Source organism: Mustelus asterias, chromosome 12 (assembly GCF_964213995.1).
Source record: "Mustelus asterias chromosome 12, sMusAst1.hap1.1, whole genome shotgun sequence".
NCBI lineage: Eukaryota > Metazoa > Chordata > Chondrichthyes > Carcharhiniformes > Triakidae > Mustelus > Mustelus asterias.
Window position 1 is genome coordinate 21,408,416 of NC_135812.1, and position 27,544 is coordinate 21,435,959.

The 27,544-nt window shown below is 42.2% G+C and overlaps 1 protein-coding gene across 1 annotated transcript in view; it reads left to right on the forward strand.

The window, feature by feature from the left end:
- acaca (acetyl-CoA carboxylase alpha) overlaps positions 1 to 27,544 on the forward strand; it is a 267,266-nt gene that overhangs the window by 163,856 nt on the left and 75,866 nt on the right. The gene's annotated exons all lie outside the window — the stretch shown is intronic.

Sequence of the window (27,544 nt, forward strand, 5' to 3'; positions counted from 1 at the left end):
TGTGGCGAACAAAGGGAGTTAAGGATTGTGCAAGATTAAAAGAGAAGTTGCCTGAAATAGTAATAAACCTGAGGATTAGGAGCATTTTAGACAAAAGATGACCAAGAAACTGACAAAGAAAGAACAGAATATGAATGTAACAACTCCCTACCAAAAACGTAAAAATGGACTATTAAGATTTCTATAGATATCTCAAAAGGAAACATTTAGCTAAGACAAATGTGAGTCCATTACAGGCATAGTGAGGAGAATTTATGGAGAGGAATAGAGAAATGGCAGAGAAACTAAATGATTACTTTGTGTCTTTACTGAAGAAGATGCAAGAAATCTTAGCATTAGAGGTCAAGGAATTAGGAAAAATGTGCAATTGAAGGAAATTTATTAGTAAGAATGTTTTATTGATGAAATTAAGGGGATTGAAGGTCGGTCAGTTCCTGGGAGCTAATGACCTACATCGTAGCATGTTGAAAGAGGTAGCTATGGAGATGTTGGATGCATTGGTGATCATCATGCAAAATTCTATAGATTCTGGAATGGCCCCTGCAGGTTGGGAGGTGGCAAATGTCATCCCACTATTTTTAAGAAGTGAGAGAGTGGGAAATAGGGACCTTTAAGCCTTGCGTCAGGGAAAATGCTAGAATCTATTTATTAAGGATGTGACAAATGTATATTTGGTTAATAATGATCTGTTTGAGAATAGTCACAGTAAGAAGTCTCACGACACCAGGTTAAAGTCCAACAAGTTTATTTGGTAGCAAAAGCCACTAGCTTTCGGAGCGCTTGCTGCTCCTTTGTCAGGTGAGTGGGATTTCAGTTCACAAACAGGGCATATAAAGACACAAACCTGACTAAGGAGCAGCGAGCGCTCCGGAAGCTAGTGGCTTTTGCTACCAAATAAACTTGTTGGACTTTAACCTGGTGTTGTGAGACCTCTTACTGTGTTTATCCCAGTCCAATGCCGGCATCTCCACATCATGAGAATAATCAACGTGGATTTATGAATGGGAAATCACATTTGACAAAGCTGTTGGAACTCTTCGAGGATGTCACAACATTGATAAAGGAGAGTCAATGGATTTTCAGAAGGTATTTGATAAAATTTCCCACAGGAAGTTGGTTAGCAAAATTTAGCACGTGAAATAGGAGGTAATATACTGGCACAGGTTAAGAATTGGTTCACAGGCAGAAAACGGAGTAGGAATAAAACAGTTCATTTGTTGACAGGCTATGACTCGAGGGGTACTGCAGGGATCAGCATTCGAAACCCCAGCTATTCACAATATATATCAGTGATTTGGACGTGGAGACCAGATGTAATATTTCCAAGTTTGCGGGTGAGACAAAGCTTGACGGGAACGTGTGTTGTGAGGAAGATGTAAAACAGCTTGAAGAGGATTCGGACAGACTTAGTGGGTGGGCAAGATCATGGCACATGAAATACAATATGGAAAAAGTTGAGCTTATCCACTTTGGTGGAACAGATGAGTGGAATATTTCATAAATGATGAGTGATTAGAAAGTGTAGATGTACAAAGGGACCTGCATGTCCTCATCAATAAGTCACTGAAGGCTAACATGCAGGTGCAGCAGGCAATTGTGAAGCCTAATGGTATTTGGCCTTTATTGCAAGAGGGTTTAAGTGCAGGAGTAGTGAAGTCTTGCTTCACTTGTGTAGAACCTTGGTTACACGCTGAAGTAGTGTGTGTAGTTTTGATTTTCTTATCTTAGGAAGGATATTATTGCTATACACGGAGTGCAATAAAGATTCACCAGACTTGTTCCTTATACCGTGGCGCATTTTCATTTTACCTTCATAATGAAGGGTGAAGGTTTCTTTACAGTTAAGAGTGGCTTTCTTGGGATTCTCCTTTTGAAGGATGTTGGTGAAACACTTCACCTGTTGTCTCTTTGCGTTACATAGATCTGCTGCAAAATAAGCTCAAGAGGCCTAAGGGGGGTTACAGAAACCTAGTGTTTGCCCATTACAATGTGTTGAGGCCAATTAAAGAATTAGAGGCCAATTAATTTGAGCATCCAGTCAGGTAACTTACCACTTTGAGTAAATGTGGAATGTGACTGATGTTTGAGTAATTTGGCACCTCGGAAGATGCCTAAAGAAATGACAGTAAACATTCATTATTTTATATGAAGATTAAGCTGAATATGCTGGTTAACTGAGAGTGCCTGTTTCACTCAAGGAATTGGGCCAAAGCCTGCTGCTGTGTGACCAGCACGCACCCGGTTTGATTTGAAATTAGGCCTCTTGAGCATACTTTGTAGCAGACCTTGGGTAAGTAATGGGGATGGGTGGGAGCTTGGAATCAGCTGCAAGGGAGGAAAATCATGACTCCTGTAGAGAACTCCTGTTCATCTGGTTTGAGAAGAATACCTGCAAAACAAAAATAACACCAATCTTTCACCGATGGCTGCCAGGGACCTGAAAGAATCCTTGGTGCTGGGCAGACATAACTCCTGCTCTGATCACCGCTGTAAGAAGTCTCACAACACCAGGTTAAAGTCCCAACAGGTTTATTTGGCAGCACGAGCTTTCTCAATTTCCAAGACTCGCATTCCAACCATTATCTTGTAAATTGAGTTTGTGTCGGTATATGCCCTGTTTGTGAACACAACCCCTCACTCACCTGAAGAAGGAGCCTGAGACTCCGAAAGCTTGTGCTGCCAGATAAGCCTGTTGGACTTTAACCTGGCGTTGTGAGACTTCTTACTGTGCTTACCCCAGTCCAACGCAGGCATCTCCACATCCTGATCACCGCTGCCAAACTTCTGGTGGGAGTTCTTCAGGTAGAAATATGTAAATTGGGGGCCTGATCTGGCTTCAGCCCACAGTACTTAAAAGGGCACTCCAAGTTTAGCGGTAACATTGCAATCCTGGAATTAATTCTGCAGTGTCTTATTTGTTTACCGTTCACCTATTTTACAAGTCTCACAACAATCGCTTTTTGTTCCTGTTGAGAAGAATGTTCTTGGGACTACCCAAGACTAATGCTACTTTATTATTACTGTGCTCAGTAAGGTATGCACTCTCTGTCACGCTTCCATTCCACGTATGTAGGAGGATTCTATTGTTTTGTGCGACTCTGACTTTGGTCTGACTGAGTACTGTTGATGCACACTCAGTAAGTGAGGTAATGAGCTGCCAGGCCAGCCTGATTGCCCCATGATTGTTTTAAAGCCTTGAGTGTACAACAATGTCGAATTGTAATCATAGACTGCACTTCTTGTCTCAACCATGCTCCTGTCTTTGAGGGCACTGAGCAAAGGAGCTAAGAATGCTTTTTTTCACAAGGAGAGAGTAAAAACTTTGCAAGCCCCCATTGATTCCAATTCACTCTCTTAGCAACTAGTTCCCGGCTGTGCTCTGAGAATCAAAACGAAGCCTGAATCCTAAGCCACAGATGGGCAGAGACATGGTAAAATCGAATAAAGTAGAAATGGAGCAATGATTTTTCCCTCCAATATTGCAAAACCCAAAATGTGCTGACAAATATGCAATTCATTAGGCTTATAGTTAACATAGTATCTATTGAAATTAGAAGACTGTGCGCCTGTAACCCTTTCGGATAACCTGTTGATATTCAGAAGCTGCCATTCAACATTGTGAAGTTGCTTTTATTTGTATTTTTTTGTTTTAAGCCAATTCTCTTTGTTTGTGCGACTCAGCTGCTCACTGAATAAACCCACTGGAGCAATTGGAGAGAACTTACCCAGGTGAACATTGTCCAGAATGCACATAATTCAAATATAATCATAAATGTGCTTTGACTGGAATACACAGGACAATTTTATCCCATTGGATTCTCTACAACAAAATAATAAAACAAATTACTTTGCCCTATAGGTTGGGTGAGTCGTCGTTGTGACTCGGATCTACTCAGAAACCAGGATTTTTTGCATTGCCTTTGTGATGCTTTATGTAGCATTATAGCACTTGGGCAGCAAATCAGAATAAATGTGGCAAGTGCAGGGATTTTTCACTGCATAACATGCCGTGCCTAATCACCTTCTATTAATAGACACCAACATTACAGAAAAAAAAGGTGAAAAATGAGACAAGTGTTCAATAACTTGCTTTTTCAGAATTGGGCATTTCAGTAAATGAAAGCTTTGCTCGCTCCCTGCAAACTGAGTTGGATCCTTGACATACTGTCAAAACCTACAGTTTTCTTTTGAATACAGTAGATCGTGGTGCTTTCGTCAATTTGGCATACAAGATGACCCAATCTTTCTTGCCTCAAAAATCATGTTCGCATTAATAGTTGGCCTCGATTTTTTTTTTTTGGTCACCTCACAAATGGATGGTTACCTACTGGTACCTTGTAACTAGGGACAAGACTGGATGCAAAGGAGCAAGCAGGCAATACGGGCTATGTTGCGAAGATGCGCAGAGCTTTAAGACATGCCCACACAGAAAAGATCCCACGTGGCAAACAAAGATGGTGACCACCCATGCTGGCAGTTCACTCTTTTGCTCAGCGTACAAGTTGATCCCCATTCTTGGAGGGATTTTTCGAGGTTTCAAAGGTCGAGTAATGTGCCGATGTCTGTGGTAATCTCTGGTTCGCAGTCTTCTCTGGAGCTTGTGCATTTTACAGGTAGACAACTTAGATCTATAACCCACTAACTGCAAGCTGTCCTAACTGCCCTGAGGATAGGCTAGTCATAGATTCAAACCATATTGTATAGAGCAGATGTATCGGTGCAAAAAGAAAATTAATATTCTAAATTGCAATGCTGCACTTTAAAAACAAAAACAATCAATGTCAAATTGTTAAGTTAGAATATAAACTACTTAAAAGGTGACCCAGAGACCTTTTTCCCTTGGATTGCAGCTCTGACAAAGCAATTTGATAATGTAATATTTTCACATAGCTGTGGCACCGTCTGCAATGTTGAGTTCAGTCGCCATTGCTATCATCATAGTGATATTGCTTATAATGCACAACATCAAATGCTAGTAGTTTTCTGCTGCAGGGTGACTGAGAAGGAAGGACAGAAATGATGCAGGGAAAAATAGAAATAGTTCCCCCAGTTTTCAGTTCAGAGGAATCCACGGGTGGGAGATTGGTGAGGGAAAGCATGTGAGCGCACCGGAATTGCTATCATCTCGCCGAGAGGAGAGACTGACGACAGAAAAAAAATGTTCCCCTTTTCTGAAATAGAAAGCTTTCTTATCCCATTTCAAAAAAAAAACCAGAATGCACTTGGCTGGGTAGAGGTTGCTGCAAATGCGATTTGGTGGGAAATGGAGCTGTTTCTGAAACAAACAGTGCAATTCGTGCTGCCTAAAGGGAGAAGCTTAACTAACTGCGTGTTGTTTTGCTTCTTTTCCCTCTTAATGTGGAATAAGGCCGGTCAAGGGTGCCACTTTCTGCTGGAATCTAGACAGGGCTTGCTTTCTGCTTGGCTGAGCCTGTGTCACTGCTCAGTTTGGTGGTGATTCACAGACAGCTAATGTGTGATAGAGGCAGCCTTCAGCTGGCCATTATCATTTGCAGCCCAGATTATTTTATCAAGGGGGGTGGCGGGTGATCAGTGCTGGAAGTTGCCTAATCACGTTATGTCTGCATTACCTTATATGTGTCAGTGGTCTGTAACTACAGAACCAAATTGCCGTAAGACACCTAGATTCATTTAGGTGCCCTGTGAACCCTTGCCTACACGGTACAGGCGAGAGAGAGAGAGAGAAAAAAAATTGGATTTTACTCACATTGAATCAGCTTTAATTTGCTGCTGGAATACTTGCATGCATAATGAACAGAGATGGCAAGGTGTCATGGACATCCTTCCGTCCCATCTTACAATAAACAGCTGTACGTGAAACATCAACATTTCGATCTCTCTGACCTGTCGGCTCGTGTGAAAATTGAAATAATGATAATGTACGCCTCAGACTGCATCAAAGTATCAGCACATCAAAGCCAGGAGGCATGAAATGCAAATGATAACATAAAGCAGATGGATTGAGCATGATCACCGACACAGAATGAATTTCAATACAGCTCGAGATAAATACGTTATCCCAGCATTTTTTTTTGTTCTTGGTTCTGACTCCTGACGATATTTTTTTTTTTCACACTCCAGCAATCACTCGCTCCATCTCTTGCGTTTCAGGTCATGTCGGCGCAGCTCCGGTGGAAATAATAGGATATAAACTCGGAGGTTGTTATTTGCATAGAAATAGCATGGAGCCCCAGGCAGTGGAGAGAAGGACAAGGAGATCATTTGTCTAAAATTTTAATGAAAACTTTTGCTGAGGCAGAGGTTTTTCTTCCCCCCCCAACCCCCCCCATCAGTAAATTAACGTGGCTCGACTGTCGAATTAGATGATACAGGGTAAATTGTGGTGAAGGAATGGAACAACGTGTAAATTTCAATTCAGTTAAAATAATAAAAGCTGCATTGGGTTGAGGCGGTGCGGGGAGGGTGGAATGCAACCCTACACCTGTGGCTAACTCGGGGCAACATAACATTTTATTTCGGAAAGAAGAAACCACGTTTGCACAAGATCTTAAAAGCAGCAGTGGCCCTGATTGCATTGGTTATGCTTTTAAAGCATTAATGGTCCCAATTTTTGCAACCTCGTCGCACCTTGGTCATGTTTAACCCCATCAGTGCTGAACTGGCTTTGCTGTACTTGGTTATAAAATGACGCAGGCTTGCAAAATCTTGGCTTAAAGTGCAAAATTTGAAGGTTGAATCGGAGACAAATTAGCAATCTGGGGCAGAATTCTTCAGCAGTGGGTTTTCCCATGGTGGACGTGGCTCGCCATTGGCTGCTGGCGGGATCATCTTGTCCCGTTGATGGTGATTTGTATTCCTTGCCCTGTGCCGTAGTTGGGGAACCCGCGGCAGTTGTCGACTTCGGAACCAGAAGGTCCCACTGGTGGGAAGGGCTGGACAATTCTGCCCCCAATCTTTTTTTGTTTGTTGTTAATCTGCCTTGTGCTTAAAAAAATAAATGGCTCCTTACATTTCTGATTGTTCCCTGCACTGTAAGATCAAATTACTTCAGGGCGTACTTATCTAAGATTTTCAAATTGGGGTTGGTAGGTTTCAGGGAGTCCACGAAGGCGCCTAGTTTCTGAGTGGGACTAGAAATATTATGCACCATGAGTGCACTCTCTCCAAATATCTGTAATCTATAAAACATCTGTACCTAATGCCTTCTGAGCAAATTATTTCATTTTTGTGCTGATTTACCAAAATAACCCCAAGGAAGAAGTTACCAACAAGACTTGCCTTTTTGTCACCTTCACTTGAACACAAATCAGAATCGGCATATATTAAACCGGAATTAACTGGCGAATAATACTTAAAATAAAAAAGTAAATTTTACTTTCAGTAGTTGATGCAGCAAGGATATGTTAAACAGGACCACAAGCACACTCATTATTCCCTGAACAAATCTGTCCCTGTGTGGCTGCACAGTTCCACAATATGCTGTTCATTATTCATAAGTCAGCTTTCAATTTTGAGTTTCATGGTATGATCATCATCAGAAAGGCACACTTTTATGAGCTCACTTTCCCTTGATTCACAATAGTCCTGAATTTCTTTTCAACTGACTGACCAATAGTACTCAGATTCAATGTTTAGTCACTTATTGGAAAACGCCCAACTCTTTAATGTCTCTGAGCTGTTCACACAGGTTTTAGATCTTTTTAGTCAGCTCTTATGTTGCCTCCAAAAGCTCCTGTCTTCTGCCAAACAGAAAAATTAATCCCTTCCTGAGAGAGATTTGCTGCCTCTCCTCAAGAGTTTGGTGATTCCTCTTTCTACCCCTGTCTGCTTTCTCCTTGTGTCTGCATCTGCCTGCTGATCACCTTCACCTCCAGCTCTCCTGCTTGTAGCTCCCCTTTGTGTCTGCCAGACACATGGCTTCCTCCTTAACTTCCTCTTGGTACTGCTTCCAGGTCAAGGATTGCCAGGCCACATGAACCTGTATTTCTTATTATCCAAGAAAATTACAACTGATTTCTTTACAATTGATGCAGACTGATAAATATCCTTTTCAAACGTTCATGAAAGCAATGACAGATTCCACAGACCTTTTCAAGAAGTTACAAATTTTCTTTACTGTACGGCTTCCAGGTCAAATGTCACCACACTCCGAAATATTTTCCGTGTGTTTCTGGAAGTATGTCAATACTTGCAGGTGATTCCTACATTTGCAATCCACTGCCATACAATGTGCTTTAACACCTAATTCAAAATCAACCAATCACCCTGCTTAAAGCAAGTGATTTACAAGGTTTGACATTCTGTAACAAAGTTTTTTTTTTTAAAAAAGTTTGTTTATTAGTCTCGCAAGTCGGCTTGCATCAGCACTACAATGAAGTTATTGTGAAAATCCCCGAAGTCGCCACACTCCAGCGCCTGTTCGGGTACACTGAGGGAGAATTTAGCATGGCCAATGTACCTAACCACCACACTACCAGAAGGACGTGGAAACTTTGGAGAGAGTACAGAAAATGTTCACCAGGATGTTGCCTGGCATGGAGGGTATTAGCTATGAGGAGAGATTGAATAAACTGGGATTGTTCTCCCTGGAAAGACAGAGGCTGAGGGGCGACCTGATAGAAGTTTATAAAATTATGAGGAGCATAGATAGGGTGAACAGTTGGAAGCTTTTTCCCAGGGCAGAAATGACAATTACAAGGGGGCACAAGTTCAAGGAAAGGGGGGAAAGGTTCAGTAGAGATGTGCAGGGGAAGTTTTTTTTACACAGAGTGGTGGGGGGCTGGAATGCACTGCCAAGTGAGGTGGTTGAGGCAGACACGTTAGAGACATTAAGACTTGTCTGGATAGACACATGAACGGATGGGGAATAGAGGAATGCAGATGGTTAGTCTAGATAAGACAATGTGATCGGCGCAGGCTTGGAGGGCAGAAGGACCTGTTTCTGTGCTGTACTGTTCTTTTTGTTTTTGTTTTTTGTCTTTTGGACTGTGGAAGGAAACCGGAGCACCCGGAGGAAACCCACGCGCACACGGGGAGAATGTGCAGACTCTAACAGACAGTTACCCAAGCTGGGAATTGGCACTGAGGCAGCAGTGCTAACTGCTGTCCCACCGTGCCACCTACACATCAAGTAGTTTCCAAAATCTACTGTGACGAGTGCGATTATATTAGTTTTTTAATGGTCTGTTTCTAGCACAACCTGATCATGACAGCACAGTGTCGCATTCCTAATGTGCCAATTTTCAAACTGAAACCCCTCTTGCATCAATCTTCACACCATGATTGAATGACCTAGTTCACTGGAGCTGACAATAGATGACCCAAAAAGCAAATAGACACTCTGATTTCAAGCGGTCAAGTATGATAGGTGAGCAAACATTACTGTCTCTGGTCTGTCAGTATTTGGTATGAGGATTTGGTACACAAAGTTTGATCACAAAATGGTGGTAACTCCAGAGCAGATGGAAGACATTTCACCTGTCATGCCTACACACACATTAGCTCACCTGCTCGACCTGTCTAGGAGAATATTGCTTTCAGAATGATCAAATATCCCAAGAAACCTGCAGCTGGTGAATGAGAAGCGGGTACTGAGCCAAAAGAGAGTTTAGAAAGAGTTGCCAAAAGCTTGCCTGTAGAGATGGGACTTGAGGGGAAGAGGTAGTTTGAAATGTTGAGGAAGTTGGGGTGAGGAATTGTCGCAAGTGGGACACAGGCAGCTGAAAGCAGAGCTGCAAATAGTTTTGTATTGGTGGGAAATGTGCAAGAGGTTGGAGTGGTAGTTGCAGGAGGACAGGGTGGAGAGACACCATGGAAAGATTTAAGTATTTGGGCGAGAACTTTAAATTTTGAGGCATTTGGAATCTGAGATCCTTGTTTGCCCATTTTAATGCATGTGGGGATTGTAGCTCCTCTTTTCTCCCCCCACCACTGTCAAGATAATTTTAGTTAGGGCTGGTATGAATGCCCTCTGAATCTCAATCTTCACGGTGCAGAAGGATGCCATTCCGCCCATCCAAATCTGCACTGGCTGTCTGAAAGAGCATTCTCCTTGGTCCCAATTCCCTGCCTTAACTTCATAATCTTGCGTATTCTCTCTTTTCAGCTGGCAATCAATTCCTTTTTGAATACCTCGATTGAACCTGCCTCCACCACCCTTTCAGGAAATTCATTCCAGACTCCAACCACCCTCAGGATGGAAAGATTTTCCACACATCCTTCTACTCCTTTTACCAATTATTTTGAATCTGTGTCCTCCAGTTCTTGATGCTGTTTTGAGTGGGAACAGTTTCTCACTATTTATCCTGTCCAGATACCTCAGAAATTTGAATACTTTTATCAAGCCTTCTCTCAGATTTTTCAAGTCTCCTCTCAGATTTTTATTCTCCAAGCAAAACCGTTCAACTCCCCCAATCTATTCTCTTACCTATAGTTGTTTATCCCTGATATCATTCTTGTGAACATCCTCTGTACTCCAATGCCTTCACATTCTTCCTCAAGGATGATACCCAGAACTGGACGCAGTTCTACAGATGAGGCCTAACTAGTGTCTTATAAAAATTCAACATGACCTCCTTACTCTTGTACTCAATGCCCCTATTAATAAAGCCTAAGTTTCACTATGCTTTCTTAACTTCTCTCACTACCTGTCCTGCCATCCTCAATGACTTATGCACATACACTGAGATCCCTCTGTTCATGCATCTCTTTTAGAGTTTCTCCCTTTATTTTATACCGTGCTACCCATTTCTTGCAGGGAACATAGAAACATGGGACTTAGGAGCAGTAATAGGCCATTCAGCTCTTTAAGCCTGCTCCACTATTCAATAAGATCACAGTTGATCTGTTTGTGATTTCACCTCTACTCTCCTGTCTGTATCCGTCTACCCTTGACTCCCTTGTCTTGTCTATTAAAAATCTATCTGACTCGGCCTCCACTACCTTCTGGGGAAGAGAATGCCACACCCTCATGACCCCCCTGAGAGAAAAAATAATCACCTCATCTCTGTCTTCAAAGGGGAGACCTCTTGCTGTTAAATTATGTCCCTGAGTTCTAGTTTAACCCACAAGAGGAAACTGCCTCCCAGTAGCCATCCTATTCAGTGGTTAGCACTGCTGCCTCACAGCACTAGGGACCTGGGTTCGATTCCGGCTTGAGTCATTGTCTGTGCGGAGTCTGCACGTTCTCCCTGTGTCTGCGTGGGTTTCCTCTGGGTGCTCCGGTTTCCTCCCACAGTCCAAAAGACGTGCAGGTTAGGTGCATTGGCCATGCTAAATTCTCCCCCCATGTACCCAAGCAGGCGCTGGAGTGTGGCGACTAAGGGATTTTCACAGTAACTTCATTGCAGTGTTAATGTAAACCTATGTGTAACACTAATAAATAAACTTAAACAATGCTCAGTATAGCGATGTAAAACTTCCTCACTTGTATGTTCCATTCCTCTTGCAACTAATGCCATCATTCCATTTGCTGTGAATCTTGCTGTCTGCATACGAACTTTTTGTGACTCGTGTACCAGGACACTCAGGTCCTTCTGTACCAGTGAGTTCTGCAATCTCTCTCTTTTTAAATAGTATACTTCTCATCTATTCTTTCTGCCAAAGTGGGCAAGTTCACATTTACCCACATTATACTTCATCTGCCAAACTTTTACCCACTCTCTTTGCAAACTCTCTACCTTCTCTTGACAGCATTTAATTGCCTGTTCTTCACCCTCTCGTCTTAATCCCTTGAACCACTCTACCTCTCTCCCTTCATCTTCAAAGTCTTTTGACCAAGCTTTTGGTTAGCTATTCATTTCCCCCAAAGGTTCGGCGCCTGCTCCTTTCTTCCCCTTGCGATGCCCATTCTCTGATTTAGGTGCTAAATAACTAAGTTGTCTTATTAGATTTTACTAACTGCCAATCGCAATGTTGGGTGTGAGCACTTTTGCTGTGGCAGAATTTGTGCAACATGATTTTGTTAGTGCAAGGGATAGAAAACCAGCCAATCATGGCATACCCATTACAATGATCTTCTAACACTGCTTAAGCAGCTAACAAACCAGTTAACCGTTATAAATGACTCAAATTCTGTTGATTCAGCTTTTCAGCATGCGGAGGTTTTCGATAATAGTGCAGGGTCAGATATGCAAAGTTGTTTCAGTAGAAGTTCTAATTTCATAGTTTCTTTTTGTTTTTGAGATGTGATTGATGCTGTCAAGACTAGCTTCATTGTCTAGCCCAATCTTCCCAAGATGACGATGGTGGGCCGCCGCCTTGAAAGGTGACAATCCTATGTGATAATTGTATATCTCTGCGTGTGCGCGCACGCATGCACAAAATGGTGATAGGTAATTCCAGCTTATTGATTCAGCAGTGGTGAAGGAATTTAAGTATGCATTGTGGGGAAGACATAATTCGTTTTGTGAGCAAGCAGTCAGATTCCAGACTTTCTATTGTCCTTGCAGCCTTTCCTGTTAGCTGAACAGCTATGCCAACATGCGGAGCACTGAGAAGTGTGACATCTACACAAGGTGCATACAGAAACCCATCACTGTGAGGGGTGACAGGTACCAAGAAAGTTCACTAAATACTTGCACCACATGCTGTGATGCACTATAAAAATAAGTTTACTTCAAAATTTAGCATCTTGCAATCTGCATTCTTTTATCATGCAGTAAAGAGAGCATCAGTTGTCCAAAAGCAAAGTAAACTATTTTATCCACTTCTTACAAAAAGGTAAACTGTGCTTGTAAAAATATCCAGGCTGTCAGCAGCATCAATTTACACTCAAGTTCTTGGCGCAAGCACCTGCAGTATTGCTATAGCACCTTTGCTCTACCTTTAGGTTGTACTTCACCCAAGTTGTTCAATGGTGTTGTCATCACTTAGCCTATACTGTATTTATGAGGGCCAAGTATCCTTTTCCTTTAAAGAACTGGGTTATGTTTGAATGCATGTTGAGTGAATAATAATTTTCCCCATCCAAGCCATAGGATTGTTGTTTGCGTAAGCGGCTTCATGCATGCAGTCAGTGATGCATACATAATAGTGAAGAAATCTTCTGAATGGCAAATCTATAGCTGGCCCTGCTGCTGTGATGTATGGATTTGACTATGACGAACCCAGGCTTCAGGCTACATCTTTAATCAAGTGCTAGAATCTTGTAGTTGTCTTGCAATTATCTGGAAAGACCCTATCACAGAAATGCTGTTTGTGTTGATCTTAATTCATCCAATGCTGGCATCTCCACATCTTGATCTTAATTGCCAGTGCTCATACATTGTGGATGGCTGATTATTCTGGCAGATCACCTTAGCCCAGGTAACGCCTCACTGCTGAGCCTGAGCTTTAGCATGCGCTACATTACCACTGTGCCCAGTGTCTGACTCTAGTATGTTAATTTGGTTCAATTAATATCAATCTTGCTGTTGATTTAGAACAAAGAACAAAGAACAATACAGCACAGGAACAGGCCCTTCGGCCCTCCAAGCCCGCGCCGCTCCCCGGTCCAGGATTGAATCCTGAATCCAGGATCCCCGCCCAATTTTCCAGCCTATCAACATACCAATATCCTATCCACCGAGCTGTCCCTCACAGCTACGATGCTTTGTTCATTACAACCTATTAACTCACCCCCACCCCCCCATTCCAGACCATGTGATCTCCAGGGAGAGGCGAAAACCCAGAGTGAAAAACCCCAGGGCCAATATGGGGAAAAAAAAAATCTGGGAAATTCCTCTCCGACCCCCTGAGGCGATCGAAACGAGTCCAGGAGATCACAATGGCCCTGATCGGAAAATGCTTCCCAACCCGTCATTTCCACTTCCACGAACACCATATGAATTCCCTGGTTGGTCATTGGATCAAATTCCATTCCAGAACTTGAGCTAGTCTGCTGCTTGAGTACAGTTTTATCGAGGTGTTCTTAGAGGTGCCATCCTTCAAAGCCCTAGCTTACCTGCTTTTACATTTAAAAATCTCATGGCATTCCCATTAAAAGAGGGAGTTCTTGTGTCCTGGCCAACATTTTTCCCTGAACTATCCATCTTCTTTGCTGTTTTTGAGATCTGCATTGGCTTCCTTGTTTTCCTCCACAACAAATCATTATTCCCAAGTAATTCATCATGTATGAAATGTTTTGAGATGTTTTCGACAGCTATGTTATATAAATGCAAGTTTATACAGTGGTGCATGCAGTGCCTATGGTAGTTTGTTCTGAAGTTTGTTTTTTCTACACCCTCTGCTGCTGGGCTGTCCTGTCCTCCTCCTCCGCTGCAACCATGCTGAGGGGTTGAAAGCTCCTCTATATTCACCCTGTCAGTGCTTTAGTGACATTGCGAAACTCTTACCCTTCATTCAGCTGCTTAATATCAGGTCTGAGCTAGATTTGAGTACTCGCTTTCATTTCTATTGAGGCCCATTTATGTGATGGGCCTGAACAGGCAAATTCATTTTTTTCCCATTAATTTATGTTGATGCATTTCAGGATGAGACCAAGACCTGGAATGGCAAGCCAAATTATCCTGTACTAATTTTTATTTGACTAACAATTTGCCCAGAATGATCAAGCAAGTAGCCTAGACAAGTCATCAAGACCTTTCCATTGTTTCACAATGATGCGAGTGCCAGGCCAGTTCAAGGTACAACAGCTGTTCGCTGGAGACAGCTCTATCACAAATCAGCCATCTTTAAAAGGCTTGTTTCAAAAAATATACATGTATAATTTTTGCATTTAAATGAATTTTTTTTTTTACAAGAGCGACCTCAACCTTTTTCTGAAAAGCTTCGGGCAGTTTAAAACTTTGACATGTGAATTCTCGTCAGTGTTTAAAATGCATGTTCAGTGACACTTGCCTCAAAGGCTGCCTGCCTGTGGTGTCGCCACCTGTACACAGACAGCACCCCCATGTAATTTCCCAGCACGAAATGAATGATCCTCTGTACTTGCAGACGACCAATCCTGCAAGTGTGGACAGAAATGACCCCATCTCTCTTGAATTTCGACTCACTTATTTCTGCCTGCAACCTAGAAATTGCTGTGTGCGATATTTGTGTTCATACAACGTTCCTCAGTCAGCATTGCAATGGAAACCTTAGCCCAGTGAAGATAAATAGGTCAATATCTCACTTGAAGTGGGGAGGGCAGGGACAGAGGGGTGTCAAGCAGTCATGTTAACATTTGTATGCTAACATGGCAACATTAATTTCTGCAATCTTAAGTGACACTCAAGGGAGGTTGGACATGAAACTTTCGGATGGTCTTAATTTTAGCTTGGTATTAATCAAAAGTGTTAAATCTTAATTTGCTATAGTTAGGAACTGGGATTCAAGTGAGCAATATCTAGTGTAATCCGAATCATGGAAGAGGAAGATGGAACAAAACAGTCACTAATACATTTCTTACAGTGGTGCCTGCCTGGCGGCATAAAAACATTTGCAGTTTAAAAAGCCAAAGAGTACCTCTGGCTCATTTCAATATTACTGAATGTGGTGTGAAAGCAGCACTGCATTCAGCCAGAAAACTGTTTGTTTATTAGATGCCTCAATTTTACAGTTTTGCATCATTTCGCAAAATGGGTGTCGGGGATTGTAGAGATCCTATCAGAGGTAACAAAATACATTGGTGCAAGTAGTTAGAGGTGGATTTATGTCCACTATTCCCTGAACAACAATTTCCACCCTTTGCTGGATTGTGAGGACTTTTGCTTCCTCAAAAGGTGGTTGAGGCAGAGTCTCTGAATATCTTCAAGGCAGAGGTAGATAGATTCTTGATGAGCAAGGGGGTGTAAGGTTATAGGGGGTAGGCGCAATGTGCATGTGAGATTAAAATTAGATCGCCCATGATCTTATTGAATGGTGGAGCAGGGCCGAGGGGCCGCGTGGCCTACTCCTAAATTGTATGCCTTTCTGTTTGTATAGATGGGCACAAGTAAGGATAGATGAAATCTTCCTGGCCACTGTTGCATGTCTCCAAATGGAAGCTTTGACAAAGAGTCATCTGGACTCAAAAACGTCAGCTCTTTTCTCTCCTTACAGATGCTACCAGACCTGCTGAGATTTTCCAGCGTTTTCTCTGATGGCAGCAGGAAAAAGCTGTTCTTGACTCGGTTGGTATATGACCTCAGACTTTCGTACCTTTTTCCCGAGGGAAGAAGGTGGAAGAGAGTATGTGTGGGGTGCGTGGGGTCCTTGATTGCAACAGACTTAATTTTTTAAAACTGGAACCAAAAAGAGTTGCCACACTCCTAACGCTGCGACTGCTGTAAATTGTATACTACTCTCAGTCCGACTGACAAACAAAGAAAACAGAGATTTTGAAAGCCTTAAATGAATTCTTTGAACCCCGAGTGAATGTTGTTTATAAATGCAATGACTTCAGCACTAGAGCTCAGGGTGTAAAGGAGATCATTGAACAGTGAGTGACGGCAATAATGCAGCTTGCAGAATCATGTGAAATCAGGAAGCTCAAAGATGACCTGATTAAAGATAGATTAGTCTTGCACATGTGTGACCCCTCTGAGGGGAAAGTCTACTGAAGGATGAGAAACTGATGCTAAAGAAAGGCATAGACGTGTGTCAGAATGCGGAAGTTATGAAACGTCAGCTATGGCAGAGCAGACCAGGAGATACATTATGCTGAGAGACAGTCCAGAAGCAATTGCAGACAAAGCGTAGGATGCAAAGGAAAAGAAGGATTGCCCAGCATGGGGAAAGACGAGTTTTAACTGCAAGAAGCTGAATCATTTCACACACAAGTACTTAGCAAGAACAAAGCAAAATAAGCCTATACAGATGGCCACTGGAGAGAGATCAGCAGAAGAGACTGATGAAGAACAAAACATGATGCAACAGGTTGATTCCTCAAGTCTATGGGCAATGAATTGTTTGTGACTGTTACTTTACCCCTGTGGTCATCATTGCATCACGAAACAGATTATAGGTTGCGATTACAATTAGATCACCCATGATCTTATCAATTGGCAGAGCAGGCTCGAGGGTCCGACTGTCCTACTCCTCATTAGTATGTTCATATGAACAAGAACTGTCAGACACTGGTGCCTCAAACAACATAATGATCTTCATAGACCTGTTCAAATAGGCACAACACGTTGATCCAAAAATGAAACCCTCGAAAGTGAGGTTAAGGTTCTATGATAGCAAGAGGACAAATTAGTTTGCGAACCCAATGGAATGACAAGAAGGAAGATCCTAGAGTTTCAGATCATAGATGGACGGAACAGTCACTCATCTCAGCTAGTGCAAGTCTAAAGCTTGGACTGCTAACCCTGAGCATGCCAACAGAGAAAAGGCAAAAGAAAAAACTAAGAGCGGGAAACAAAAGACTCCAATGTGAGGGAGACAAGATTCAAGTAAACCATAAGATGGTTGCTGACCGCAACAATGGAATGAAATGCATGAGCCAAAGGTAACTGGAGCAGTTTATAGGAAAACGTTCACATCAGAGCTGAACTGGAAGATTTGAATGGTACGATTCCAGCTGAGTATATACTTTTTTAAAAACACATGATGACCAGAAGTCTTCAATGAACCAAGTTGTGTGAGATCTGACCAAACAAATTTCAGGGACAACACAGAGATACCAAGAGGAAATAATGCCCCTCAATTCCGCGGTTTGCTGCTCAAAGCGGGAATGTTGTAACTTTTATTCGTTATGAAAAGGAGGATGTTTGCATTTTGAAATGCAAGCAATCCACATGTCACATCTGACTTGCTGTAATCATGTGAGTCTGCCATGAGGCAAGCTCATGTGCAAGATGCCATTTCTGATCAGTTCAATAAAATCCCTTGCTGAGAAGGACTGCTGTCCTCGTACATGAAATGATACCTTGATGTGAGGAAGGAATAGGAAAGGTAAAAACAAGTTGGGACAGTGGAGAAAAATAAGCTACAATAGCCTTGTGAAATACATTTTTTTGTTTTTACCCGCGTGTTTTCTGTAACTGGGATATATAAGAACTTGTCGTTTTCATTCCACAAAGACGTTTTTTGTGGCCATTGTGCGAGACACCGTTACCATTTGAATTGCTAACTAGAGGTGAGATCAGTTAACAGTATGGAAAGGACAAATCACAGACCCATTGCTATTAAACAGTCACAGAATGCACACACAGTGACAGGGATACTCTTTGCTGTCTTGGAAGGTTTTATAGGGCAGCGGTTAGTCACTGTAGCAATGCTGAGATGTATGCAATAACCTTCAGGCAGCATAATTTCTATTAATCACTCTGGGGTCATTGGTAGAACACACAGCAATCTGTAGTATGGGAGGGGGAGGGGCGAATAAGGAAAGGCAGCCACTGAAACCAGGTTCTTGCTCAATTCTTTCAAATCCACTGGGCTCGTAGCAGTTTGTAGTCTCATAAATGGTTCAGTCTGACTGCCTTAAATACTATGAAATGGAAAGAGCAGAGCAAGCTATGGTTACCACACACAAAGAAGCCCTGGGCAAATCAAAACCTAGCATTTTGGGAGTAAAATTCCTTTTGTTAATTTAACAGAGAAGGGAGGCATGAATACAAAATAGGATTTCATGTTTTGTGCTAGCGCCAACTTTTTCATTTCCATCCGATTTTGTTTCTCTCTACAATCCTTTACCGATATGTATACCTATACATTTCTGGTATGACCACTGTACATCACCTCTGCACCCTCTCCAATGCCCTGTATCCTTTTTATAATATGGTGACCAAAACTGTAGGCAGCGCGTGTGTTCTAACCAAGGATCTATACAGGTTTAGCACATTTTCCCTCTTTTTCAATTCTACAGATTGAATAAATAATACGACAATATGATTTTTGGGTTGTGTGTAAAATTATAAAGGGTTAACTCATACTGAGCATGTGCAAACGAAGCTGTGTCACAGTCATCTCACTCAAAGGATGTCTGAGTATTGACTCAGAAGGCAGCTCTACCTATACATTAGTCTTATAAATTAGCATGCAAACAAAAGGGTTTTTTTTGAACAAAGATTGTTGCCTCCAGTGAGATCCCTTCTAGAAAAAGAGGCTAACAAATCCACAGACAAACTCATCATAAATGATGGCAGCGATGACACAGCCCACAGCAGAATGGTGGGAAAAACTTCAAAATAAGTCCAGCAACCAATGTGGCTCAGCAGGTGAAGGACGTCAAGGCCAACCCAGCAGCCTTGCCAAAGGCACTGAGTAACCATGGCAGCCCAATGACTTGCAAGCCATGCATAGTGGAGACAGACGATCTCGGATCCTGGTGAGCAATGGCTACCACTTTGCCCCTATCAGAACCTTTTCAAAATATTGAGGGCCCCAGACAGGCTGACCAATAGCAAAATTGGGAAACTCTATATATCCAATACCTTGGGCCGAGCGACCAAGGAGAACAGAGATCAAGTTAGCACTTTGTGATGCGCTGTTAGGAGCATAGCAGACTGTGTTCACCAAACAGGGGAGTCGGCAAAAGAGAGAGCCTCCTCCAGTGATATTATACTTTAGTCTTCCCATAAAAATATTGTTATTGAGAAGGTGAAGTTTAACTGGTGCACTCAAAAACAAGGTGAAGGGAATAACCCATTAATTAAAGACTTGTGTAGCCTAGCCACAAATTGTATGTATGGAACACTTTTTTTTTAAAAAAAAAGACCTGATCAGGGATAAAATAGACTTTGGCGTTTTAGATGAGAATCTGTCTGGTTCCTTACAATCTCTGGAAGATTTAACTTTAAGCAAGGCTGTACAACTGGGCAGACAGGCTGCAGAGCATAGGCAGAATAAGATGTGAGGGAAATGTCCCAAGAGCAGTCCGATTTAAGTTGTTCGATTTGTGGGTTCTAAAACTGTAAGTAAAGCAGGACAACAACCAGGGAAATGCCCTGAAAAGGCACCAGCCACCATTTTCTGATGTTCTCGTTATGGTCCTCGGGTGGGAAAAATGTCCCCCCAAGATTGCACATCGCCATGGGTGCAGCCATTTCAAAGTGGTCTGTTGTTCCAGGAAATCTGTGCTTGTAAAAGAACTATTATCAAAGAACTTCCGTCCAAGAAATTCAAGACTTTGATGACCGGGAAAACACTTTGACGAGAAATAACAAGAAATCGTAGATAATGAAAACCAGTTTTGGTGTGCTGACATCGAGGTAAACGGGCATCTGACCAAATTCAAACTAGATGCAGTTTCAATGCTATCTGGCAAAGTTCCATGGCTGAATAATGTAATTTTGCAACCTCCCTATTAGCAACTTCAAGGTGCAGTGGGTATCAAAATCCTGGAACTGCCTCCCTAACGGCTGTGTGCGTGTACCTCCCCCACTTGGACTGCAGCGGTTCAAGATGGCAGCTTGCCACCCACTTCTCAAGGGTATTTCAGAATAAGTAATGAATGCTGGTCCTGCCAGTGGCACCAACATCCCATCAATGAATGAAAAAAACAAAATCAACATATTGCAGTGCAGAAGTGTGTAAATGCAGCACCACATCTAAGAAAATTACCACATCAGACAAGGATGATGGCTACAGAGCAACTATCTAAAGAAGTACTAACACTAGATGTCTATAAGATGTAATAACAATGTCCAACACTGATTTTGAATTTCCAAACAAGTCTGAAGACCTGTGTACTATGGAGGCATTTCCTTTTGATCCTGCTCCTGAACTTATCCCATTGTTGATAAAGGCGCAAGCCTACTTTCTCCCACTGACCCTGAGATTCTGTTGTCTGCAGCGAAGCTTCAGTCTGAGGCTGCTAACTTGGAAATGAGATCGCTGCCTGCAGAAAGAGAAATTCCTACCATAAGAGTAGTAGAGCTGTCATCCTTTCCTCGTATCCAGCAGTGTCTGCAGGATGTTCTTTGTTTATCTTTTTGTCTCCCAGATTCATTCCTGGCACAGGTATTGAATATTTCTCTTGTCATCACAGCAGTAGTGAATGATTGAGCTGCAAAGTTCTTCCTTGGAGCTGAAGGAGCTTCATTTCGTCAAGATGGTGCTTTTACCTTTCCCGAGTGTGCAACGCAGAAAAAAATGGAGAGAGAATTTCTGTTTGTTGTCCTCCTCTTTGTGGGATTGCAATAGTCCAATCCTGGAGGGTTCTCTCTTCGATCAGTTTTTCCATCAATTACTGCCTTTACATTCAGGTCATCGTGAGTGCAGTGCAGGAGCCAATTGCTGTGAAAAGCTGCTATCCCATGTGTTTTAGTTGCAAGGAGAAGATAAGGGAACACACATGTCCACCACGTCCTCCAAGAGAGCCTAGAACACAATTGGGAATTGACACCTGCACCTTTGGCGAAAGTGACTTGGAGGAGGGGTGGTGTAGGAGTTGGATGGAGACTGTAAATTATACACGAGTTTAACAGCTTGTGGGAAGAATGAACTTGGGAGATTGAGTAAAGGTTTATCTCTAATAGCTGCTAATGCACCTGCTGAGTAGCTATGTCACTCACATTGGATGATGAGTAGCAACTCGGAGGGCAGCTCTTGTATGTTAGTCTTATTTAACTTTTAAATAGTTAGTATGTAAGTAAATGTTTTTGGAATGAAGGCTATTGCCTCCAGTGAGATCCCTTCTGGAATCAGAGGCTAACAAATCCCAAGACAAATTATTTATATAGTGAGTCTAGGAAATTGATAATTGAAAAGAAGGGAATGCTGGGAGGCATTAAACTTATATTTTGTGTATTGTCTTCATTATAGAAGACATGGGAAACTTCCCAAAGATGCTGGAAAATCAAAAGGTGAATGGGAGGGAGGACATCACCATCACTAGGGAAAGGTGCTGGGAAAACTGTTAGATCTAAAGGCTGACAAGTCCCCAGGACCAGATGGCCTGAATTCTAGGGCCTTAAAAGAAATGGCCGCAGAGATAGATAATGCATTACTTATCTAATTTAATAGGGGTTTTTCATAGAATCATAGAATCCTGCAGTGCAGAAGGAGGCCCATTTGGCCCATCGAGTCTGCACCGACCACAATCCCACCCCAGCCCTACCCCCATAACCCCATGCACTTACCCTAGCTGATCCCCCTGACACCAAGGGATAACTTAGCATGGCCAATCCACCTAACCCGCACATCTTTGGACTTTTGAAGAAATATCAAGCAAGGTGGATAAAGGGGAAGCCTGTGCATGTAGTGTACTTGGATTTCCAAAAGACATTTGATGAGGGTGCCATATCAAAGGTTACTGTGCAAGTTAAGAGAATGTGAAGTAGGGGGTAACCTATTAGCATGGTTAAAGGATTGGTAAGCTTACAGGAAGCAGAGAGTGGGAATAAATGGGCCTTTTTGGATTTGCAAGCTGTAACTAGTGGAGTGCCACAGGGATCAGTGCTTGGTCCTCAACTATTTATGATCTTTATGAATGATTTGGATGAAGGGACTAAATGTATATATAAATTGATAATGCATATTTGCTGATGATACAGAGGTAGAGAGGAAAGTAAGTTGTCAAGAGGAGGTGGAGACAGGTTAAGTGAGTGGGCAAAAAAGTATAATGTGGGAAAATGTGAAGTTGTCCACTTTGACAGGAAGAATAAGAAAACTATGCTATTTAGGCGACAAGAGATTGCAGAACTCAGTGCTACAAAGCAACCAGCGTATCCTGGTACATGAATCACAAAATGTTAGATTTTTAAAATATTCTTTCATGGGTTATGGGTGTCGCTGGTTAGCCCAGCATTTATTGCCTATCGCATAATTGTCCTCAAGAAGGTGATGGTGTGCTGCCTTCCTGAATCGTTGCGGTCCATGTCTTGTAGGAACAGCCACAGTGTTGTTAGTAAGGGAGCTCCAGTATTATGATCCAACCATGACTGTAGTGAATGGTGGAGTAGGCTCAAAAAGCGGGACAGTCTATATCTGCTCCTATTTTTCATTTCCTTCATGGAGCTTCAGGATTTCTGATGAGCTGCCAGCTCCCACTCAGCAGCTGGCTGAAACTTCGATGATGAGGGTCTGAACCTAGAAATGGTTCAGCGTCTCTTGCACTGCGGCTTGTAGCCACTCCAGTGTCTTCAGGCCTGTTCCGAAAAGCTGCTACTCCTCCAATAATTTTCTATCTTGTTCACATCAACAAGGTCATTGGCATTCTTAGCATCAAGATTTCAGAATACAGGATACAAGTTTAGTTTGTGTTACAGTCCTGATGTCCCAGTGTTGCTCAAACTTTGAGGCCTATGAGAAGCGGAAGATGAAGTAGCCTAGTAGGGGGAAATGGGACAATGTACAACTCAGGATTTTTGCAAGTCTCTTGCTCTTCATGGAAATAGTGCTGGTAGAAAAATCCTATTTTCACACATTCAACAGTCAATTTCAACTTTTAAACAGATTTATCTTAATAGCATTTCTGGGAATAAACGAGGGGGAATAATTGCTGCTTATAGTCTACCACAATATAAAATACAACCAGCTACAGTGGTATGGACAGTCATTCTGAAATGTAGCAGAATATCTCAGACTGGTGTTTGGTTGCATATTCGATGTTAGCAGTGCTAATGCAGCGAGTGGCAGCTTTTCTATTCAGAGAGCCCATCGTTTTAATCTGTTGAGTTTAATCTTTCTGTAGTGGTTCTACAAAGCCATTAAAATAGTAAATACAGAGGCTGCGTATTCAAAAGGGAAAGCTGATAAAAGGGACACTACTAAATATCAGAGAGAAATTACATCTCTGACAGTCCTGAGCATCCGTCTGTGTCACTGCAGAGTCCCCTCAAGGTTAGGCTGTACTTGGTTCATGGTTCCTCTACTCTGACTTGTCATTTACATTAATAGGTTGCACCCTGCGCTCGGTGTCTAGCAGAAGCAGAGGGAAGCAGACGGGTACCATGTGTGCGATCATATTTTCACAACTGCTGACCCTGACCGCTTAACGCATGAGCGGCGAAAATCTGCGATCCATCTGCTTATACCATGAAAGTGCTGACAAGTGCAAGCACTTCAGTGGCATTAATAGATATTTTCTTCGAAAAAAATAAACAATTTCTGCACCGGTTCTCTACTCCACGGAAACACCATGGTCTCGGTCAGTCCGCATCTTCACTGTGGCCTCTCAGGACGCAGTGTTGTGTTGATGTGTGAAATCAGATGCAGAATGAAAATGGGCTCACAACCAATGTAATATCATGTCTTTCAGGATCAAATTCCTCATGCACCACAGCAATAGCATCGATCTCACTTCAGTGCTGGCTGTATTCGGCACTGTTCCAAATGGAGACCCACAGTGACACTTTGAGGATTAAAAAATATGTATCTATTGGGTTTGTTTACTTGAAAGAAGATCAGTATCCCACATTGCCTCGAAACAATACTGCTCCCTAAGGCATGTTTGTTCATAAAGTTTAAATGTGTCTGTGTCATCTTACTTGCTGTTAGTTGGGTCTTTCTCACACAACCTACTCAGTAATACTGAACCAACTTTTTAATAAGCAGATGTATGCATAACGACGTAAGAATTCAATGTGATTGTGTAGTAAGACACAACTTCAGGCTTTGGGCCCTGGTTTCTCTAGCAGGGCTCAGAGCGAGTCAAAGCTTATACTGTGTTCAAGGGTGCACATCTTGTTGGGAATGACCTTGGAAACCTTGAAGTAAGTGTTTTCTGATTGGTTGCTGGAAAATGAACGGTGCTTTCTTTACCCCCTGCCGATATATTGAGAGAGACATCATGAATAAATCTTTGCCTACAATATAAGGCAATTCTTTACTGTTTAGGTGTGCCTTTTCATGCTGAAGGTTAAGAAATATTCTAAAAGTTAGAATCGATCCTAATTGATCCACAGCAGCACAGTGGTTAGCCCAGCTGCCTCACAGCGGACCCGGGTTCGATTCCCAGCTTGGGTCACTGTCTGTGTGAAGTTTGCACATTCTCCCCGTGTCTGCATGGGTGCCTCCGGGTGCTCCGGTTTCCTCCCACAGTCCAAAGATGTGCGGGTTCGGTGGATTGGCCATGCTGAATTACCCCTTCGTGTCAGGCGGACTAGCTCAGATAAATGCATGGAGTTATGGGGATTGGGCCTGGCTGGGATTGTGGTCAGTGCAGACTTGATGGGCCGAATGGCCGCCTCCTGCACTGTAGGTTTCTATGATCCACCTTCCTTCACTAAATATAACTGCAACATCACTTTGTAGTTTTCAGCAGTGATACATTTTCTGGAAAAATACATCAAATTTAGGACTTTTATTCAGAAATCTCAAATAGAATAATAGTATTCGCCTTCCAGACCTAGTCGTGTTTATATAAGTTTAATCATTTCCCTGTGAATTTTTGTAATCTTTCACATTTTTTATATCGCAACTTTATTTTCAAGAATTATTGCTCTGATTAGTTTATTTATTATTAGTGTCACAAGTAGGCTTACATTAACACTGCAATGAAGTTACTGTGAAAACCCCTAGTTGAGTCGCCAAGATGGTTTACAACAGGATTTTGACTGCTTTTGGTTAGCTTGCCATCTCCTTTTGAATCAAAAAGGGTCAGTTAGCAACAGCCAGCAGCGAAACATATTTTAACTTAATGATTGATGGTTTTCCCTCCTGCTTCCTAATTACTGATTGATACTTTCTCTGCCCATTCAATTGTGATAGATTGCTGTTTTATTAATATGAGAATTGAACCAGTCAGATGAAAGGGTGATAAAGATTTATTTCCATACAAGCACACCGTAGCCAAAGCTCATCCTAGATTTTTTAAAATCTGCTTAGCTTTATTTATTCTCCGGAACTCTGGAATTGCTTGCAGAGGAAATGGTGGATTTACAATGGAGAAAACTATGAACACAAATTCAGGTGGAAATGTAATTATCAATTTTGAGAAAGTAATTGATTTATAAATTGTGTCCCATGTGTGGATTTTGAAAAAATAAATAAATATAATCAGTAAGTTACTAATTAAATGCAATTTCTAAATAGATGAAATTTAGCTAAGTTAAATGTAGTGAGTAATTTATTAATTTCATGAATAAATTAGGCAATTACAAAATGGGGTGAGAAACTTACTAAATGGTGATTATAAATGTTAAGGTACTTTTGTGTTCTGTTGAAAGCTAGTTGTACCCAGTTCCAGTCTAAGAGTGGAAACCTTCAACCTTTCTGGGTCTCTTGGATGGAGTAGGACAAAAGCTCTGTGTTGGCAGTAGGCCCACTTATGTTAGATGGAGATGTTTGTGTGGAATCTGCTGTCAATGCCATGGGTGTTGTAACATCTGGTAGGAGGCAAACTTGTGGATGAATGTCCTGAAGTCATTGTTGTGGTCAATGTGGACGATGTGCAGAGGTTTTGGGTGGACTGAGGCTGCGTTAGTCAATGTATCTGCATCATCTGTCTGGCTTTGCGTCACTGTTGCATGCTCTGGGTACCTATTCTGATATTGCTTTGTAGAGATAAAAGTGGTAGAAGTTTGGTGTGGTGGGTATTTTGCCGATATGTAGCTGTCTGGTGGGCACAGTGGTTAGCACTGCTGCCTCACAGCGCCAGAGACTCGGGTTTAATTCCCAGCTTGGATCACTGCCTGTGTGGAGTTTGTTTATTCTCCCCGTGTTTGTGTGGGTTTCTTCCGGGTGCTCCGGTTTCCTCCCACAGTCCAAACATGTGGGTTGGGTGGATTGACCGTGTTGAATTGCCCCTTAGTGTCAGGAGGACTAGCTAGGGTAGGTGCATTGGGTTGTGGGGATGGGGCCTGGGTGGGATTGTGGTCAGTGCAGATTTGATGGGCCAAATGGCCGCCTCCTGCACTGTAGGATTCTATGACTCTACGTAAAATGTTAGCTGTAAACATTAACCTTGCTGCTGCGGCCACCTGCTTGCAAAAAAACATGTTTGTTTGCTCAGTCCACCCAATACATTAGTTTGTATTTCAGATTGCTATGGACGCAAATATGCAACTAGTCATTGGTTTAAGTCTTGAAATCTATGTCCGTGATTTACAACAGCATGTAGTTAAGTGAAGGAGTAGGAATGAGATTGTTGAGTTTCTTTTCATTGGTGTGTTGCTTGTAGTTGCCCAGAGTCACCCTCGCGTTTGGACGAACACTGTTTTGGCAGTCAAGTGGCTGACAAAGGCACAATTCAGAAAGGATCTTCTAGTTTCCTTGCCAAAACGCCTTCACCAATATCGCCAAAAGACAAGTTAACTGCTCATGCCACTCCTGTATTTTTGTGCAACAATGTGGCTGCCGCCTTTACCTAACAACAGGTGCTGTACCTCAAAAGATAATTTACTATCTGGAAGAGGTTTTGATGTGAAAGTATTTATATTTTACAATTTTATTTTAAGCCTAATAGTTGAATTTTATCACAAAAAATATATTTCAGGGAAAATGAATCTGTTCTTTCGCTGAACTTGGAGGAGTGGGCTCCAGCTGTTTTCTTCATTGTGAAAAGCCCATTGTAACTCTCACTTACACATGCAGTGCTGCTGAGTTATGAGTCTTTCATACTGATGGAAGAACTCTGGTAACTCACTGTCACAGGTGAGCTATCATCCTGTGTGTTCAGAATTATCATCACATAAATCGTATAATGAGGAACTTGGGCTGAAGGGACTCCACTCTGAGGAGGGGAAGCGGTGAGCTTGTTTACTGCATAAAC